Source organism: Pinus tabuliformis, chromosome 9, assembly GCF_031772625.1.
Source record: "Pinus tabuliformis cultivar Carrire ecotype Pingquan chromosome 9, CPIR1, whole genome shotgun sequence".
Lineage (NCBI taxonomy): Eukaryota > Viridiplantae > Streptophyta > Pinopsida > Pinales > Pinaceae > Pinus > Pinus tabuliformis.
The window spans coordinates 603,524,335-603,544,913 of NC_142307.1; the positions used below are offsets into that span (position 1 = coordinate 603,524,335).

The 20,579-nt window shown below is 39.0% G+C and overlaps 1 long non-coding RNA gene across 1 annotated transcript in view; it reads left to right on the top strand.

The window, feature by feature from the left end:
* The window catches only part of LOC149150018 (uncharacterized), a 51,685-nt gene extending 32,654 nt beyond the window's left edge, over positions 1-19,031 (top strand). Inside the window, exon 3 of the long non-coding RNA XR_016262666.1 lies at positions 18,920-19,031. This is a non-coding gene — a long non-coding RNA (uncharacterized LOC149150018). The remainder of the gene's footprint in view (positions 1-18,919) is intronic.
* The last annotated feature ends 1,548 nt before the right edge of the window (positions 19,032-20,579 follow it).

Consider the following 20,579-nt stretch of genomic DNA (forward strand, 5'->3'; position numbering starts at 1 on the left):
TATACACAACCTTCCTTGTTACTGGGTTCCAAAGCTTATAACCCTTTAAACCATCCTTATACCCAATAAAGATGCATTTTTTAGATTTACTGTCCAACTTGGTTATTTTCTCCTTTGGAACATGTACATATGCATCACACCTGAATACCCTCTGATGTCAAAGAGAGGGTTTCTTACCAGTTCATACTTCTTGTGGAGTCTTATCCTCGAACGTTGATGAAGGTGATCTGTTGACCAGGTAACATACTGTTTCCACTGCCTCTGCCCAGAATTCCTATCTGAACCCAGCACCACTGAGCATGCTTCTTGCCCTTTCCATCAACGTCTTGTTCATTCTTTCTGCAACTCCATTTTTCTCAGGTGTGTATGGAGTAGTCTTTTACCATGCTATACCACACTTCTTATAGAATTCTTCAAATTCCTTGTTGCAAAACTCTCCACCGTTATCTGACCTCAGCACCTTTACCTTCTTCTCTGTCTAGTTTTCCACCAGAGCCTTAAATTTTTTAAACCTGTCAAAGATTTCAGATTTCTTCTTAAGGAAATATATCCATGTTTTCCTTGAGAAGTGATCCATAATTGATACATAGTACACAGACTTACCTAGTGATGGAACCTTCACAGGTCAAAACACATCACTGTGCATAATCTCTAATATATGTTTCACCCTCTTACCACCAGAGGGAAAACTCACCCAATTCTACTTCCCATATACACAATTTTCACAAAAATCATCTAGAGAGATATTACTCATACCTTCTACCATACCTTTACCATGAAGTATTCGAAGGCCCTTCTTTCCAATATGTCCAAGCCTTTGATTCCACAGCATGGTATTCTCTCCAGAAACCACTAGATTTTCTGCTCCACTTTTAGCAACCACAGAACTGTTGCACCCATCAATAACAGTGCTACCTTGTAGCTTGTATAGAGTTCCAACCCGAACTCCTTGCATCAATACCAGTGATCCCCAAACCATCTTGTAGGTATCTTTCTCGAACACTGTTTTTACACCTGCATAATCTAGCTTGCTTACATAAATCAGATTTCTGGCCAATGTAGAAATATGCAGAATACTCGAAATTGTTCTAACCCTTCCACCTTGCAACTTCAACTTTACTTTTCTGCGATCGATGATTCTAGCCTTCCTATCATCCCCTACGAAGACATCACCACCATCGTATTTCTCATACTTGTAGAACCACTCTCTATGGGGAGTGAAGTGAAAGGATACGCTTCAGTCAATCAACCATGCTTCATGATCTACATGTGTACTTGAGGAAGCCAAGTACACATCCCCACCTTCATCCGAAGTGGTTTTCGCGTCTGTAGAAGGAGCATCATTAGATCCCTTTCCTTTGTCAAGAGATTTAGATTTACAGTCCCTTTTGTAGTTCCCTTCCTTTCTGCATTTCCAGCAAACCACCTTTACAAATTTTCTTAGAGATTTAGATCTCCCTCTAGATTTAGATCTCCCACTCGATGACTTATTTTTGTTTCTGTTTTGGGACTTTCCTCATACAGACAAGGCATCACCATTCTGGCTCTCCATATTTTTCCATCTCATCTCCTCTGTCAGCAAGGATGAAACTATTTCATCAAACTGCAAGGTAGTTGCATTGCTATCTATTGCAATAACCAAACTATCCCACGAATCTGGTAGAGAACACAATAAACCGATGCACTTATCTTCATCTAAAATTTTAATATCAATAGATAATAAATAACTTACAATAGTATTAAATGCATTTAGATGCTCTGCCATCGAGTCTCCATCTTTCATCCTTAGGTTATACAGCTTTTTCTATAGGAACAGTTTATTCACTAGAAACTTAGATTGGTACAAAGTCCCTAACTTGTCCCACAAAGCCTTAGCCGTAGCTTCCCCTGATACATTCAGCAATACTGAATCTGAAACACACAAACGTATTGTGCTCCTTTCCTTCCGATCCAACTTCTTCCATTCTTCATCAGACACTCCCATTGGTTTAGTACCTGGATCTACTGCGATCCGCTGATCTTTATCCACCAACAGACACTCCATCTTGAGTTTCCATAACTTAAAATTTTGACCATTAAATTTCTCGATCTCTATCTTTCCACTTCTCGCCATCTTCTTTCACCACCAAAATCGATCCCACAGATCTCCCATTGAACAGGGTCTACCACAGGCCCGATTGAAACCCCTCAGCAACAAAGTCGTCCCCTTGAAGCCAAAACAGCTTTGATACCAAATGTAGGTTTTAACCCCGTACAGAAATTACCTGCATACAAATTCTAAAACACAAAAAATAAGCAATGCAAGAGGATAACACATAAAACACATATACACAAATATTTTCCCCTGGATCCCAAAATCGGGACTACCGGCTTGATTTTTCATTATGTTCCTTTCAATGTTACAATACATATGTATACATGCCAAAGCATCCAATACCATGGACTAAAAACCATCGCGTCCAAAACCATGTGCGAAAACCATGCACAAAAGCATAGGTAGGTCGGCCCAACCTAATATAGGGTCCAAAAAAGAAAAATCTCAGGGCACTACCCCAGACCCCGTAAAGGGGGCCTACCCAGCCCCCGAATAGGGGGGCCTGCTACCCCCTCTATGAACCCCCCGTTGCACAATTGGCACAATGAAGGGGGGTCTTTCCCCCCCTCTAACCCCTTAGTTAGCTAGGTGGGCTAGTCATGGAAAGAATATAACACAACCCAACATTGCGCAATGCACAATCTCCGCTGGCAATGGTTGCAGACTTAGTGACTGCATTGAGAAATTTTCTAGGCCAACAGTCACTGCCCCTCAGAATTACGCAATGCAAGCCTGGAGGATAGTCACTAGGTAGAAATGTGCATTCTTGAGAGGAAGATAGAGCCTTCCCTCTCAGGATTGTGTAATTTTGTCTTGGTGAGGTAGAGTTTGGGCCGAGGCTACCCAGACCTGCCGACGGGCAACTAAAAGAGAATGTGAATGTGAATGCATGGCGATACTAAGTGTAAGCATAAGTGAATGATTGTGCATACAAATAGTGAGTGAAAGATTCAGAAAATGGAACAACATGCATGTGGGTGAGGCGAGTCGCTGAATTGATGACCGTTTGTGAAAAACAGTTTCATGCATGCGACAACAGTGAGATGTTAATGAAAATTGAAATGGTTCTAGTACAAGCTAGTATGTATCAAAACGACAACAAGCACTCACTGAAATCAAGAAAACAACATTCATATCAAGCGAAACATAAAACGAGCCAGAAATGCAAAACAAGACATGAAAAGCGGGCTTGCCACAAAACATCTAAGTTGAATGTGCCGACGAATCCTAGATGCAATGTGGGATATCAGAGTTGCAAGATTGATGTTAGGAATGAGCTCTATAGCATCTGGTTGATGAGTTTCGATAAAATCGAGATTGCGACATGCATGCCACAAATCTAGGGAAAGCGACACTTGGTGGGAGGTTTCTGAAATGATCCTTGCATGTAACCTCCAACTACTAAAAATAGATCCCTGAAACAAGGGATGCCTTTGCATGCTGCCTTGGGAGAAGCATCCCATGCATGCAAGTCATTTTTCATCGGTCCCGGAGGGAACTGGTCAACTCAACTGCACATGCAACAATCTACTCAGCTGGGAGGAAATAATTCACATTTCTGGGAGGGGGCTTGTTACAAAACATTTTGCCACTGTCCCTGTACTCCACATTCCATGATCCTGGGGGACCTCTACAGTGAACCCTATATGCTTCCCCTTCATGAAGAAACTCCCATTGTGTCCCTCTTCATGAGTAGAACAATTCCCTTTTGCATCATTTCCCAAAAATCTTCTATTTTTCCCAGTTTACAAGACCGACACTAATGACCTGTGTCCTCCTCGCGATGATATGCAGGGATTAAAATTTTCCCTAGTGCCGACTGTAGTGACTGAGCCTTGTTCTAGTCACGCTGATTCTCTTTTGGAAAGTTTTTTAAATAAGGAGTCGAAGCTTCCATCTCTAGAAGCTTCGTAACGGAAGTTTGGTAAATGGTTGGGCCAGATGGAGTCGAGGATGTCAGTTTGGGCTCCTTTCCCATATTAGGATGGAACTACCTCAAGAGATAAGACCTTCTCCCATGAGAAGAGAAACCATCTCCCATTCATTCATGTTATATGAACCTCCCTTTTTTTCCAAGCACAAGCTAGTGTTAATGTTGGTGTGCTAGTGCTAATTAAGTTTGGAGTAATTAGCAAGCTATTCATAGTTGTAGCTCTCTAGTTGTGTGTTGAGGGAGAAGTGTGAATTTGGTTTAATGTGAAGACTAAAGGGAAGATCCTTAAAAATATCATTTATGAGGCCACCATGGAATTCTAACGGAAGTGTGTGGTGACTGATTTTGTCGGAGGAGAACAACAACATCAAGACAATGGTTGTAATCTCTTCTTGATTTAATATATGAAACTATCAATTGATTTCCTACGTAATGTCTCATCTCACATGTTTATGGATTGATGCTTCTTGACTTGATAATAGACAAATTTCAATTCAACCTACTTAAAAAGTCAAGAAGCATTAAGCCATAAACATGTGAGATGACACATTATGTAGGAAATCAATCGATATTTGCATATATATTAAATCAAGAAGAGATTACAACCATTGTCTTGATGTTGCTATTCTCCTCCGACAAAACCAGGTTCCCACACAATTCCTTTAGCATTCCATGGTGGCCTCAACAATGATAGTTTTAAGGCTCTTCCCTTTAGTCTTCACATTAAACCAAATTCACACTTTTCCCTCACACACAACTAGACAGCTACAATTATGAATAACTTGCTGATTACTCCAAACTTAATTAGCACTAACACACCAACATTAACACTAGCTTGTGCTTGGGAAAAAGGGAGGTTTATATAGCATGAATGGATGGAAGATGGTTCCTCTTATCATGGGAGAAGGTCTTATCTCTTGAGGTAGTTCCATCCCAACAGGGGAAAGGAGCCCAAACTGACATCCTCGACTCCATCTGACCCAACTGTTTACCAGACTTCCATTACGAAGCTTCTAGAGTTGGAAGCTTCGGCTCCTTATTTAAAAACCTTTCCAAAAGAGGATCGGCATGACTGGAACAAGGCTGAGTCGCTCCAGTTGGCACTAGGGATAGTTTTAATCCCTCCATACCGGTGTGAGGAGGACAAGGGTCATTAACGCTAGTCTTGTAAACTAGGAAAAACAGAAGATTTTTGGGAAATGATGCAAAAGGGAATTGTTCTTCTCATGAAGAGGGGCACAATGAGAGTTTCTTCATGAAGGAGAAGCATGTAGGGTTCACTGTAAAGGTCCTCTATGATCATGGAATGGGGAGTATAGGGACAGTGACAAAATGTTGTTTAATAGGGTTGGGTTGGCTGCCTAGGAGATTTGCGCAATTTTTGGGTAGAGCAGCTAACTGTTGCCTGAGATTGCGCAATTCTTGGGCTGAGCAGCCCTGCTAGGAAGAATCGTGCAATTTTCTGGGTGAAGCTTGATTAGCAGAATTACACAATTCTGGAGCCCAGCAGGCTGCTAGACATAATTGTACAAATTATGGAGGGAAGGCTCATTGCCCTCCAGAATTGTGCAAAGTTTTGAGGGAGCTGCTCATCTTGCAATTGGACCAAGTCTGGGAGAATAGTCTGTGAGGTGAGTGCAACAAGTTCTAATGGATAAGTTGTCTTTCTACAAGAAAATCACTTAAGCTTGTGTACTTGATGAAGCAAGACATGCTTCTGTGAAAGGTTGGTAGGGAGGCTCCAAAGCGAAGTTAAGGAAAAATTTTGGAGAGTGGTTGTAGCTGCTACAACACACGGCAACACACTGGTAGAACTCCAACTCTCTAAATGGACCTTGTTCGTGAAAATCAAGTCTAACACCTCTGAAAGTATTGCTCAATTCCTAGTTCGTCTTGGTTTCTACACTTGCTTGATTGCAAGATGTGGAATATTCCAAGCTCTTGGTCGATTGAAACACATTCCAAGCCAATTCAACACAGTTTTTTCGATTGGGGTTGAGGGGTATATTGGTACACAAGTAGTATAGTCGTCAGAGTCTTAGTTTCATCAATGGTGTTGCTCTATTGCCAGCAGGCCTGAACAGTACCCTGGCGAGTCACATAGGAACACAAGCATGGCTCCGCTACCAGTGAGCCTAGTAAGTACCCCAATAGAGTTACTTACATCACCTCTCTGTGCAGGAAGCCTTTCTCTTCTTTCACCCTATTCATTTTACATTTTTCATTTTTTCATTTTTTCATAACTGTGCATAACACTTATTCATTTCAGAGGCGGAAGAGGGATCCTGACTTACTGAGAGTAGAAGAGGTTGTTCCAATAGAGAAGTAGTTTATTATACCTATGACGTGCCCATTAAGGTTTTCCCCCTCACCTTACTGTACTTGATTGAGCTGAAAAGGGTTAACCCAAAAACAATCGACTAGAGTAGGTGATACTAGTTAGCGTGCAAGCATTGTGTTTTCACCAAGGTTCACTTTGAACAGTACATATTTTCCATTGACATATCATGGACTAGAAGTAACAAGTTCTTCATATATAGGTAGGATGACAGATAACCAAGTAGTGATAGTTGCACAAGGCCTTTTGTACTTTACCCAGCTTGTTTCAAGGGTCATACATGGTTTCATGTGAAACTAACCTATGAACGAAACAAGAAAACAAAAAAACAACAAAGGAAAGCAGAAGCATAAGAAAAAATTGAAAGCAAAGTGAGTAAGCAAACACGTACACAAAGGAAAAAGTAAAGAAAAGCAGAAGAAAAAGTAAATGAAAAAGCAAGTTATTAAGCAAACAAGCAAACAAACAAACAAACATGCAAGGTAAGAAAGCAAACAACCATGCAAAGCAAGAAAGCAAACAACCATGCAAGCAAGCAAACTGAAAACAAATTCTACTCATAATCCTAAGCTAATGGTGCATGGGCCTGATCACGTGAAGTGATACTTCCAATGCAGCCACCGGTGCATTGGTTGACCCATGTTGGTGAAGGCATGGTCCGTGACCAACACGGTTGTGCGGACCAGCAGCTGTGAAAGATACAACAATGAAGACAAACACACTCTGAGCTTACAAGCATCCACAAAACAAAAATGAGTGAAAGTGCATGACATGCAATCCGTGGACGTACCATGATGTTGTGTGACACTACATGTAGATGTTAAGCATATGCACACTCTTGACTGTGATATGCAAGCATATGTGACGAAGGTAGACCACTTACATTGGGAAAGTGTGCTTGCTGAGTCAGATTCCTCTTATGCATGAGAAATGGGATCGTGTAGTTCGAGTGGAGGAAGTAAAATCTAAGTGTTAGATTGATCTTCAATGCATATAGATGAGTGATGAAGAGCCTTGAGTGTTTGAACAATTTCCTGATCAGAAGTGAAACCAACCTCACGACAGCAAGGTCCTGACATAACCATTAGCTCATGCTGAAGTGCCTTGAAAGTCTATGGGGTTTTGACTTCATTGGCATATGGATCTTTGTAGACCAATGGCTTAAATGGATTAAAAATGAGTGAATCAACATCGTGATCAGATGATGAGGTGAAGAGATCGCGACAACCAAGATCAGAAAACTCAGGATGTTGGTCAGCTTCCTCATGGTTTGATGAATCACACAGAGGGATAGATGATAAGGAAGGATGTTCACTCTCGGCGTTTCCAGAAAGATCAGATGAAACAACAAGTGGATTTTCAATGAATGATTGGTCCTCTCCATTGTTGGATGATGGCCTGACATCTGGTGTGTCCTGCGAATGATCAACAATGGGTGCTTTCGTGCACGAAGATACACCTGAAAAATTAGGGATGGCAGGATCACCAAGGAGGTCAGGAAAAAATAGAGGAGGTACGGATAGAAAGGGATGGTCCTCTGCTATCGGTGGATGTTCAAGCTCCCAGTCATGCTCTTCATGAATGTCAACGCATGTTGGTTGTGAAACACCAAATCTGTCGATAGATCGATCCTCGTTCAAAATAGGTGTAGAGTCCGGAATGGACAAACACAAGATAGTGTCATGCAGAGGATTATCCCAGCTCAAAGATGAAGGTTGAGGTACAAAATACATGTAACAAGGTATGAGACTCACAACCAAGTCTGTGAAAAAATCGAAAGGAGTGATGACGGTAGGATGTGATCGTTGAACAGATGTGTGTGCATGCTCTCCCACATCACTCTGCGATGGTGGCACTGTTTAATGAGGGGATGATGGATAGTCACTTGTGACAGTGACCGTGTCCATCTGTGATTGCGCAACTCTATCACTGAATTACGCTGAGCGGGGTTTGAGCTTGAACTTCTTCTTGGGATTGATAGATTGGAAAACGTAGTACTTGAATCTATCCATGAGATACTAAAATTTAATCTTACTTTTCAGTGCTTCAAACATGAATAGATGGAATCACTCCAAAAACTCCATAGGTGATTTGTGCGGGGAATTTCATTGTTTCTACATTTTTTTATCAAGCAATTCAGGATCAAAATTGTGGAAAACAGATTTGATTACATCGTTGAACTGGTTGAATGAGTGCACGGAGTTATGAGGTAGTTTGCCACACCATTGTGATGGGTGGTCATGAAGTGTGTGTGTGAGGAGCGAACAGACCTGTATTTCATTAAAATCTTCCATGCCTTTCATGAGCACATGGAAGTCATATAATTTATTAGTCCAATTTATTTCTCCTTCACAATCATACGTGAGTTGTGACAAGTGATCCCATAACTCCCTCTTGACATGAAATATATGTCCGTTGGATAGAAATTTTAGAGGGTGAACTATAACAAACTCCATGATAGATGTGCAAAGATTCAAAAGAGATGATAAGTGCTCAGCTTGTCATCTAGCCCTCCTTCTAACACCAAAATGTTGACAGTGCTGGACCTGCCAACATGTTAGGGGATCTCCCCAGTAAGAAGTCCAATTAGACCTCAGACCGTTTGGTGTATGAGTCCCAACAGTGGGTCGTACTGTAATGATTGACTGTGATTTAACATAGAGGTAAATAAGATAACTCTATTGGTCGCAAGGGTGTGATAGTTCTAGTGAGCCAAGGAAGGTGTATGAGAGGTTCTAACACGTGAGGGATGAGGTGAGTGTGCCCCTTGGAAACATGTGGTAGCACGGAGTTAAGAAGGGAACACACGAGTAAATATGCATCACAACATGGAAGGCAAGTTAACTAGCAATCCAAAGTGATGGTTAAACCAATAACACATTTTAGAAAGATTCGTACGTACATACACAGATAACTATACATTCATGTGTAAGGAAACATATACATATATCATTTAGAGTATACCAGATAGCATAGAATACAATAAAACATATGCATGAAACATGTGGCTGTTGTTATATTAAGAAGTGTAAGTTCCATTCATATAATACATCCATGTCCAACCACTAGTTCCCACAGCAGAACGTTACAACCACAACCGCCTGCTCCTCCAAAGAGATATACTAGCTCTGCATAGTGGAGAAGCTAAGACTCATTGCAATATTGTCCAATCTCTCTCTAAGATAGTCTTATCAGAAGATTGGCTAACCAAAAGCCTTTATAATGAGTTATGAGGTTCTAGTTATAGCAAAGAGTGGCATGACCATTGACATTCCCCTTTGTGACATTTCATCTACCCTCATGACTCTTCATCTACTCTATGACTGTTACATCCAACTATTAACACTTGAACTTCCACTTGACAAGACATTACATTAGAATGCACATGTGCTCATGTTAGACAAAGTGGCTTGAGAAAGCCATGCAACACATCATTGACACTCAGTCCATTGTGGTGAGACCAACTCTTTGACATGCTTGTGATGGTGAAGGTTGTGAGTCAATGCCAAGCTTGGTTTTCTGTGATGGTCTGCATGCGCTCAATGGTTACATCTTGTTGAGGTGAACTCTTTCTTCTGTTGCATCTGGGTGCATTGGTATGGCTCCTCCATACAACTCATCTGCTAGCACGTGCATGGTCTTCTTGGATGCGGTTGAATCGACAACACACTGATGCATAGTGTCCATGCTGATCTTTTAGTGTGTGCTAGTGGTCATGTGGATCAACTATCAACTACATGTTTAGCTCCATTTGGACTTTCCTTTTGTCTTCACCTTGGTGAGTGTGTTGAATGGGTGGGATCACGTGCATGTGGAAAATGACATGCATGTTGCTAAATTCCCTTGCACGTGACCAACAACACTGCTCACCACGTCTACTCCGTGCCAGCTGCTGGGATGGATCTATAACTTGTACAGGCATAGTTTCATCCGTGAGTGCATGTTTCACCACCTGCTGTAACTATTCCTGCTACAACTCATGCTCTCGTCTATGAAGCTCTTGTTCTTCCATGAGTTGTTCCTTCAACAAATGCAACTCCTTCTTTGTTACGTTCTCTGTCTTCGCGCGATATTCATGTCATGCCGTCACCTCATAGCCTGAGTCTCCAAAGTTTCTTTCATCACAAGTGTATATGCTTGAGCTTGCAACTTTTTTCCACCTTTGTGTTTTCAACAACCTTCCTCTTGCATTCATTGCATCCAGTATGCTGATTTCAGCTGTTGTTCATGGTGTTGCTTGCTGTGATGCCGCTACTGTCATATCTTGATGTCCCTGTTTACAAACAACTTGATGTAGTCGTGGGTAGGCAATTTCATAGACACTTGATCGACTGCATCCCCAAGTGTTCCCTGAATGGTGTCTTGGACTTTTCTCTCCTAGAAGCCATTATACCTGTACTGCTGAGAGGCACATGAACACCTGTGGTACCTTGAGACATGGCAAGACTCATTGAAACATAAAGGTTGCACAATTTCCACCAGAAGGTCGAGAGATTGACTTCCAAAACTATGCAAGGCATAGTCTGGGCTACTAGGAGGCTGACTGACTATTGGAACTATGCAATGCACAATCTAGGCTGGCTGTTGACTGCTAGAATTGTGCAATTCCCAATCGTAGCTAGCAATGGTTGTAGGCTTAGTGACTTCATTACGCAATTTTCTAGGCCAGCAGGCACTGCCCCTCAAAATTGCACAATGCAAGACTAGAGAATAGTCACTAGGAAGAAATGCGCATTTTCTAAGAGGAAGACAGAGCCTTCCCTCTTAGGATTGTACAATGCAATCTTGGTGAGGCAAAGTCTGGTCCAAGGCTGCCCAGACCTGCCGATGGGCAACTGAAAGTGAATGTGAATGTGAATGCATGGTGATACTAAGTGTAAGCATAAGTGAATGATTGTGCATGCAAAAAGTGAATGAAATATTCAGAAAACGAAACAACATGTAGGTAAGGCGAGTCGTTGAATTGACGACTGTTCGTGAAAAACAATTTGATGCATCTGACAATAATGAGATGTTAACGAAAACTGAAATGGTAGTAGTATAAGCTAGTATGTATCAAAATGATAGCAAGCGCTCACTGAAATAAAGCTGACAACATTCATACAAAGTGAAACACAAAAAGCGTCAGAAATGCAACACAAGACATGAAAATCGGGCTCGCCCCAAAAATACTGAGTTGAATTTGCCGACGACTCCTAGATGCAATGTGGGATGTTAGAGTTGCAAGATCGATGTCGGGAATGAGATCTGAAGCATTTGATTGATGAGTTTCGATAAAATTGAGGTTGCGACTCGCATGCCACAAATATAGGGAAAGCGACACTTGGTGGGAGGTTTCTGAAATGATCCTTGCATGTAACCTCCAACTGTTAAAAATAGATCCCTAAAACAAAGGATGCTTTTGCATGCTGCCTCGAGAGAAGCAGCCCGTGCATGCAAGTCAAGCTTGGTCCCGAAGCGAACCAGTTAACTCAACTGTACATGCAACAGTCTACTCATCTAGGAGGAAAAAATGTGCATTTTTGGGAGGGATCTGGGCTGGCTACCCAGGAGATTCGAGCAATTTTTGGGCAGAGAAGTTGACTGCTACCTAGGATTGTGCAATTCATGGGCTGAGCAACCCTACTAGGAATAATTGTGCAATTTTATGGATGAAGCTTGAATGGTAGAATTGTGCAATTCTGGAGCCTAGTAGGCTGTCAGACATAACTGTGTAAATTCTGGAGGGAAGGTTGGTTTCCCTCCAGAATTGTGCAAATTTTTTAGGGAGCTACTCAGCCTACAGCTGGACCAAGTCTAGGAGAACAACTTGTGAGGGGAGTGCAACAAGTTCTTATGGACAGGCTATCTTTCTACAAGAAAATCACTGAAGCTTGTGTACTTGACGAAGCAAGACATGCTGCTATGAAAGGTTGGTAGCGAGGCTCCAAAACGAAGCTAAGGAAAAATTTTGGAGGGTGGCTATAGCTGCTACAGCAAGCCCTCAATCAACAAATTTTAAAATTTCGAAAATCACCTAATAAATCTCTTCAATATTTTCACGATCATTTTATTCACTTCTGTTATGAATTTCTTAAAGATGAAGTTGACTGGGAATTTTTGGAGGAAGGATTTTAGTATCTTGTTCACATTTCTAAGAATCTGCATGAGTTAGAATATTTCAAACCTCTCCCAACATACCTCACTGTTATAGCTTCCAAATATGATATGGACAAGGTTATTATCTCAAGTGACCCTTTGTTCCCTTCTCATCAAACAACTCTAGCTCTGTAAGTCGAGGTGGGAGAAGTTGAGAATCCACCTGTTGATCTATCTCCATCTCCTCCTACCCCACTTGCTTAGGATTTATTTGCATATTTGGACTGTAACTCCGATGTTTTTCATGTGGTCTTATCTCCTCATCCTCCATCCTTTGGTCCCTTTGATCCTCTGAATTTTGGTGTGTTGTGTTCATCCGTCTCATATCTCACATGTGATGTTTACGAGGATGAAATTTTGGACGGAGTTGGTGTTGAACAGCCAACCTGCGATATCATTTTTATTAGTATGTGAGGGAATAATAACAAGAATCTACGGTGAAGGATGACCTCATTCTATCCACACCTCATCTGTTATATCCTAACATCTTCCACGATTTTGCCAATTTTGTTCCATCTTGTGAAAATTCATTACCAGATGTGTCTATCTCTAATCATTTGCAGAATATGTGGAATGCCAAGTTTTCATTTAATTGTGGAGAGAAGAAATCTATCTTCCCTGAGCCTCCCAATATCTCCTCTTACCTTTCCAGAAACATAGAGGGTGAAATTTCTCGTTTTTCATCATCCGCTCTTTATCATTCATCAGATCATGAGGATGTTGTTGCCCATCAGCTTGAATTTTTGGATTGTGGTTCTCATGATATTTTCATTCATTCATCTGATGTAGATTCTGATTTGCCTATTGTTGATATTTCTAAGCCATCAGTCTTTGATGATCGATCTTCTGATGAATTGGAGACTCCTCAAGTTTTCAAGGCACTTCAGCTCGAGATGATGGTTATGTCAGGTTCTCGTAGCCTTGAGGTTAGTTCCACTCCTGATAAAAAATTTGTTGAATCTTTCTAGGCTCCTCATCACTCAGTGGATAGAATTGAAAATTAATCTATTTCACAGTTTTCACATCCTCCATTGGAGTCACAAGATCCTATTTCTCAAGCATTAGAGGAGTCATATGTAGCAAGCATTGTTTCCAAATAGAAGTTTTCTTCTTTCTTCATTTTTTCTCATTTTTTGAGTTCAAAGGTGTGTACATGCTTTTCTTCCACACACAATGTGATAGGACACCATGATACATCCACAGAGTGGCTTTCATGTGCTTTTCATATTTACTTTTATGTGGATGAATTCAAGATTCAAATGTATTGGTTTACATTGTTTTATCTATCTTATTTTTGGTTTGCTTGCATATCTTTCTTGTTGATCATTCTCTCACCCTCATGGGCCAACAAATGTGCCAATGGCTGCATTGGAAGTATCACTTTACGTGAGTTGGCATATGCTCTACTTAGGTTAGGAGTAGGAGTAGTGTTTTATTTTCTTATTTGTTTCCTGATTTGTTTACTTTTTTTTCTTTATCTTGCTTCTTTCCTTTGTTTGTTTTCTTTTGCACCCGTAGGTTAGTTTCTGCATGAAACCGTGTTTGGCTTCTTAAACAAGCAAGGTGAAATCCAAGAGGAACTTGTACAACTATCAACACTTGGTTATTTGTCTATTCCCTCTCCTTATGTGAATCTTGCATTTCTTCTAGTCGATGATACCTTGATGGAAAATATGTTCCTTTCAGAGAGAGTCATGGTGGAATCACAATGCTTGCACTCTTAGCTAGTACCACCTACTCTAATCTATTTTATATTTTCGGTTAACCCTTGTCAACTCAGTAAGGTAGGGTAAGGAGAGGGGGAATACTTTAACAAGTATGTGAGAGGTAGATATAAATATCCTTCTTTGAAGGGACAACATCTTCTGCTTTGAATAAGTTGGGATCCCTCTTCCGCCTCATGAAATAAATAAGTTCCTATGCACAGTCCTCTAAAAAATAAAAATAAAATAAAGGGTGAAAGAAATGAAAGGATTCATTTGTAGAGAGGTGAAGCAAGTAACTGTGCGGAGGTACTGTCCGAGTTCGCTGGTAGTGGAGCAATTCTTGTGTTCTTGAAGTGACTCTGTCAGGGTACGGTCCAGGCCTAATGGAAGTGTAGCAACACGAGAGATGAATCTAAAACTCTAGTAATCTATTTTACTTGTGCATCTATATACCCCTTATCCCCAATCGAAACAACTCAATTTGACTTGGCTTGGTATGTGTTCTACCAATAAATAGAAGAGTTAGACTCGCTTTTCATGAGACATGGTCCATACAGAGAGCTGAAGTTCTACCAGTGTGTCACCAAAGTTATAATGACTACAACCACCTTCCAAAATTTCGCCTATGCTTTGATTTTGGAGCCTCCCTTCTAAACCAAAAAAAATCATCTTGAATTGATCTAGGTACTTATGCTTCAATTAAAATTTATTATTTTCATCCTAGCTTGTGTTTCTCACTTAGTTTTTTTTTTCTAACCCACAAGTCATTCTCTTGACTTGGTCCTTGACAATTCTAGGCTTGCCTTAGAGAACTGCACAATTCTTGAGGGAAATTGGCCTTGCTCTTGGGAATTGTGCAGTCTTAACTACCAGTGACCCTTGAGCTCAGGAAATGTGTAGTACTGGATGGTAACTAGCCTTGGGCTAGGAAATTGCGCAGACAGGAGAGGCAGGCTAGAGCCACTCAACCCATAAATTGTGCATAACCCACTGTGCTTAGAAACTTCTTAGTTCTTGAACTAGAGATTTTGCCCCATCCTTCTGAGAACTGCATAATATTTATGGGAAATGCATGGCAGTTCTTCCCAAAAAAGATAAAAAAAAATCAAAAAGCATCCATAAAACATAGGGATCTATTTTAGCAACCCGAAGGAGGCACTTGAGTTATTTTGGAAACTATTGCCAAGTGTTTCTTTTTCCTTGACTTTAGAGATGAATGTCATAAACCCTAGCCTGAACAAATCTATTTATTCAACACTGTGAAAGATCATTTGCATATCCGATCTTGGAGCTCTGGAATTCTAGAGGAGATCAAGGAACCTTTGGTGCGATTGTCGTCACTTTTCTAGGTGGGTTTTTCTTTTCTAATATTTAGTCACTTTTTTTGTTACTTTTTGTTGTTTAGATTGTGAGAGTGTTGTTTCACTTATTTCTTTGAACTAATGTAGGCATTTTAACTTGTTTTAGCTTCTATAATTGTTGTTGCAAGTTATAGATTGCCTTTCTGGAGTGTCGCATGTGTTTTCCCATTTTTTCACCAACGGTCATCATTGCGGAGACTCTCTTCGCATGCTTCATTTTCTTTCAACTTAATTAATTCATGCACTTGTTTCACGTACATGCATTAACACTTAGTCATATTTTCACTCAACATCACACCATAATTCAGATTTTTTTTTTTTTTTCACACTCCCATGGGAAGATCTGGGTCCCCTTGCCCGGATCTCACACTTCACACCGTTTGGTGTAGGAGCCCCATCCAAAATGTTGGTCTAGTTTCCATATATCTCAAAGATATGCCTTGGATCTAATAGTTAGAATGGGAGAGGGATGGAATGGTGTCTTTGAAAAGAAAGGGAGGTGTGCTTGGTGAGTGTGGAGTTGCGACTACGTGAAGGTTCTTCTACTGCAAAGGGGGAAGAAAAGTTATCCTCTGAGTGGTAATAGTACCACCAGATGAACCGGAAGGATTTGTCTAACATCCAGTGGAATAGTCCACAGCATGTGCGATAATCGTTACAACCAACAAACAAGGAAATATTTGTCTATTATCTCGCAAAATAGTCCACAAGAATGGGACAATAATAACAACCATTACAACACACTCTAAATAAGGTAATCACTAAGATAGCCAAAATAGTTCAACTATCTCAGTACATGTGAAAGAAAACATGAAATACAAATGTCCACATAATAGTATTACAAAATTTCATAGTCCATGCATGAAGAATGTGTTGGCCTTAATAGGCTTCTCTTATTAATAAAAAGTTCCAAGACACATGTTTACAATGTACATCACTAACCCCAATAGTGGGACATTGGAGTCACTTATTTCTCCTAAAATAACTATCTGATCTCTCTAATGCCTTGCTAGAGGAGTCAAGGTGAAAAAATGCTTTTCTCATACAATGAGGGGGTATATATAAACAAGGGGTAATGCTTCCCCTTTGTGACTCTTTAACCACCCTCATGATTGTTCAACTTCCTATGACTCTTCAACTTACATGACTCTCCATATTCATGTGTCTCCTTTGGAATTGAACTTTACAATACATGTGCATATAATATACATGGTCCACAATAATGATGTAGCATATGACCACTCATGACATGACATGACATGGAACTGCTGACATGGATTGCTTGGTGATGTGGCAATGTCAAGTCATTGTTGTTGCTAAGTGTTGGATGTCTTCTTGGATATGATTTCTCTTCTCCTCTGCATGACTTGGTGATGCAGAGTCTTCAATGATCTTTAGTCTTGGATGGTAGTTTCAAACTTTTGTCCCTTTGCTTTGCTTTAATCAATGAGCTTCCATGTTTCAACTGCAAAGATGTCTTTCTTCATGCTCCCCTTCTTCATCTCCTTCTTCATCATCCCATCATGGTGTAAGAGAGTACCTGCATCTGCAACTCACTCATGACGAGATGACATAAATATGAAAATCCCTATCCTAAGATAGAGAATTTGGATTCATGAATTGGGTTGGGACTGGGTGATAGTTTAGGAGAGAAGGTCAGTGAGTGTGCAATTATGCAGTTTAAGCAACCAAGGGTCAAGATTGATCAATGAGACTGTGCGGTCTGCAACTTAGGCCATACTAAGGGAAATTTATATGCAGTCCCTATTGATGAAAAAAATTGCACAGTGCCCACTGAAGGAAAAAATTGTGTAGTGCCCATTGAGGGAAAAATTTGTGCAGTGCCCACTGAGGGAAAAAGTTGCACAGTGCCCACTGAGAAAAATTGCGCACTTCAAGCAGGTAGTGGAGGCTGCAGGATGGGGCCCTGGGAGGATAAACTGCACAGTTTCAAGAGACAATGGGGACTGGAACACGAGGGCTATTGTTAGATATGACATCATGAAGAACCTACCACTCTTGAACGAATGTAATAATTGAAAACATGGTTCATTTGAAATAAGATCAACCCAGTCGAATACAAATTTGTTTATATGAATAATGGATCACATAGAGGATGGATGTTGGCACACTAGTCATAGTTTCTTGGCCTATTAAATGCAAACTCAACCAAAAAAACGCTTTAACCAATTCTCTAAAAAAAGTAATATATAGAGAGGAAAGATCGCAAGGAACCTCAGAAGTTGACGAAAAAAACTCATGTATGATTTTTGAGCCACTTGCGTATGATTCTAAAAACTATTTATTGTCAAGAAATCTAAGCACATATTCAGAATCGGCAGCTTCAGTATCTGCCCGAATGTCTCTGAAGTCAAAGAAATATTGGTATATTTGGTTGGTAGACTAATTTTTCTTGTTGTTAAATCAAATTTCTCTATGCATAAGTAAATGATCTCTCTAAAATTAAACACTTATGGAACACATGTAGCATTCTCTAATCCAATAGAACAAATCATATCACTACTCCTCTCTTGCACAAATAGATTCACATATAAGTGATACATAACCAACCACTGAAATATTTGATCAATGAGTGCAAGTGAGTTAATAGAATCAATGCAAATAATTGCTTTCCTTCCCCTCGAAGCCATTTCTACTCTATAATTTTAAAATATTCTGATAACCAACAACATTTTTTAATTGATTTAGCTATAGCTCACTGATAGCCTAAACAACCACCACTTGTTACTACTCTTCCTGTGAAATCCCTTCTACAAGACACTTATAATATATATCAATTCACTATAGAAAAATCGACATTTATGAGAAATAGTAGAAATAATTAGAATAATCCAAATGCACCACAATTCTGGCCAAATAATAGCAGAGACTCTGACAATATTTTTAGAAAATCAGCCATATTTTTTTGGAAAATCGGATTACAGTTATCAAATTGCGAGATTTTCAGTATCAGAGTAATTGTGGACAATGATAAATTTTCTATCTTTTTCTATTTCCACTACCTGTTAGTATTTTGTGTGTGAAATTTTTTTGAAAAAAAATTCTAATTAAATAGCAATTAAAAAAAACAAAGAAAATGATTTCGAGAAATAGCAAAAATAGTTTAAAAACAAATCTCGAAATTCAGAAACTATTTACTCCATGTATGAAACAAATTAAAGGTGAATCCTTTCTAATAATGATAGCTAGCTTACAAGCTCTCAACAATCACATCCACTACTATATCGATGTTAGTTTAGAGGTAATAACATTTACATTCTCGATTATGTGTTGATCCATCCATTTGCCAAAAGGGTAATGAATTGTTAATGCCATTATGTCGTGTAGGAAAATGAGGAAACCACACTGCACAATGAAAGGATTTCTTCTTCTTCTTCTTCTTCTTCTTCTTCTTCTACATAACATGATTTTATAATTCTGCATCTTTTCCATATGTAGTGTATGCCTCCCGCATTGATTACGATCACGAGTAAGACTTCAGGCACAACATTATTGTTAATTTTTTTACAATTGATAAAATTTATTATTAAATAATGTTATTTAATTTAGTTTTATAATTTTTAGGTTTATTGTTGTTTAATAAAATATTTCATTGTGCGGAAATGGATTTGTGGATACAATGTAAGAATTATTATGGGCTTGATGCAATAAAATATCCACACATTGAAATAGGTTTCTATATATAACATGAGTTTTATAAATACTTAATTCTGCATATGCATTTGTTCTTCAAATAACCCTCGCACATGCACAACCAATTTCACATAGGTACTTTCGTACTCAGTAGCGCTTTACAAATACTCATTTACAAGTGACCACTGTAACTTTTATGATTTGCAATATAAGGTTTAATATGGGTTTCACACAAGAAAAACCTGTCCACAATAAAACAAGTTTCTATATTCTGTAGGACTTATTTAAAGACTTATTTTCTTTAAGTAAACAAAATGTATATGTCTATAACCAAATTGGTTACAAAGACTGGTTTACAATTGACTACTGCAAAATGAAATATGGAGTTTTTTCACAATGCTTCAAAAAAACAAATCACATAGTTCAATGTATTATTATTATTATTATTATTAGCATCATATGTTGTTGTGAAAAGCTTTTACTCAAGGAATATTCCTCTGCATAATGAAAACTCTCATCCTAATCTTGACATAATGAAAACTTCGTACAATGCAACACTGATGTGTGAAATTCTCGCTTTTGTACGTGCATTCATAAATAAAGACAACTGGAATAGAATAGTCATGCTTTATGGCTGAGTAGCCTTCAATAGTTATCAACATAGTTACAACATGTGTAATTATATTAAGATTCAAATGCTCGTCACAACAAATGCAATAGATACAAGTTCACATGTAAAACATTATCTAATAATTATTGATATCACTGGTTAAAAGTTTTAGTATTAGAAAATATAAACAGAAATCCATTTTAAATATTATTCATTGCAGAACATTAGCTAATATATAAAATATGAAAGAAAATACTAGAAAACCAGTGTTCAATTATTATTTTCTGTACAATATTTGAGAACCCAGTCCATACAACATCTCATGTCAAAAGTTGTCTCAAAATTGTTTACATAGTTAGTAAACATACTAAGAGATAGAAAAAGTAGCGATCAAAATTAAAATAAGTTATGATTACAAAGCCATGGTCCAGAAAATAACTTATGTTGCATAAATAATTTATGAAAATGTTAATACTTCAATCACAAAGCTAAATGCATTTGTCCCAATAAGAATTACAATTGCAATCTCACCAACTGTAATCTCCAAAAGTCATCTGCAATAGGTAACAAGGAATTGCATTCAGGAATTAGACTATTCCATCTTACTACACACATAAGATTTAAATATTAAAATTCTTTGACGACAACAACAAGTGTTTCAATGTACTAAAACACTTACAATATGCAAAAGCAGAGTCTGATATTATTCATCCCAAAGCTATCTCACGTAATCAGGCTTCCTGA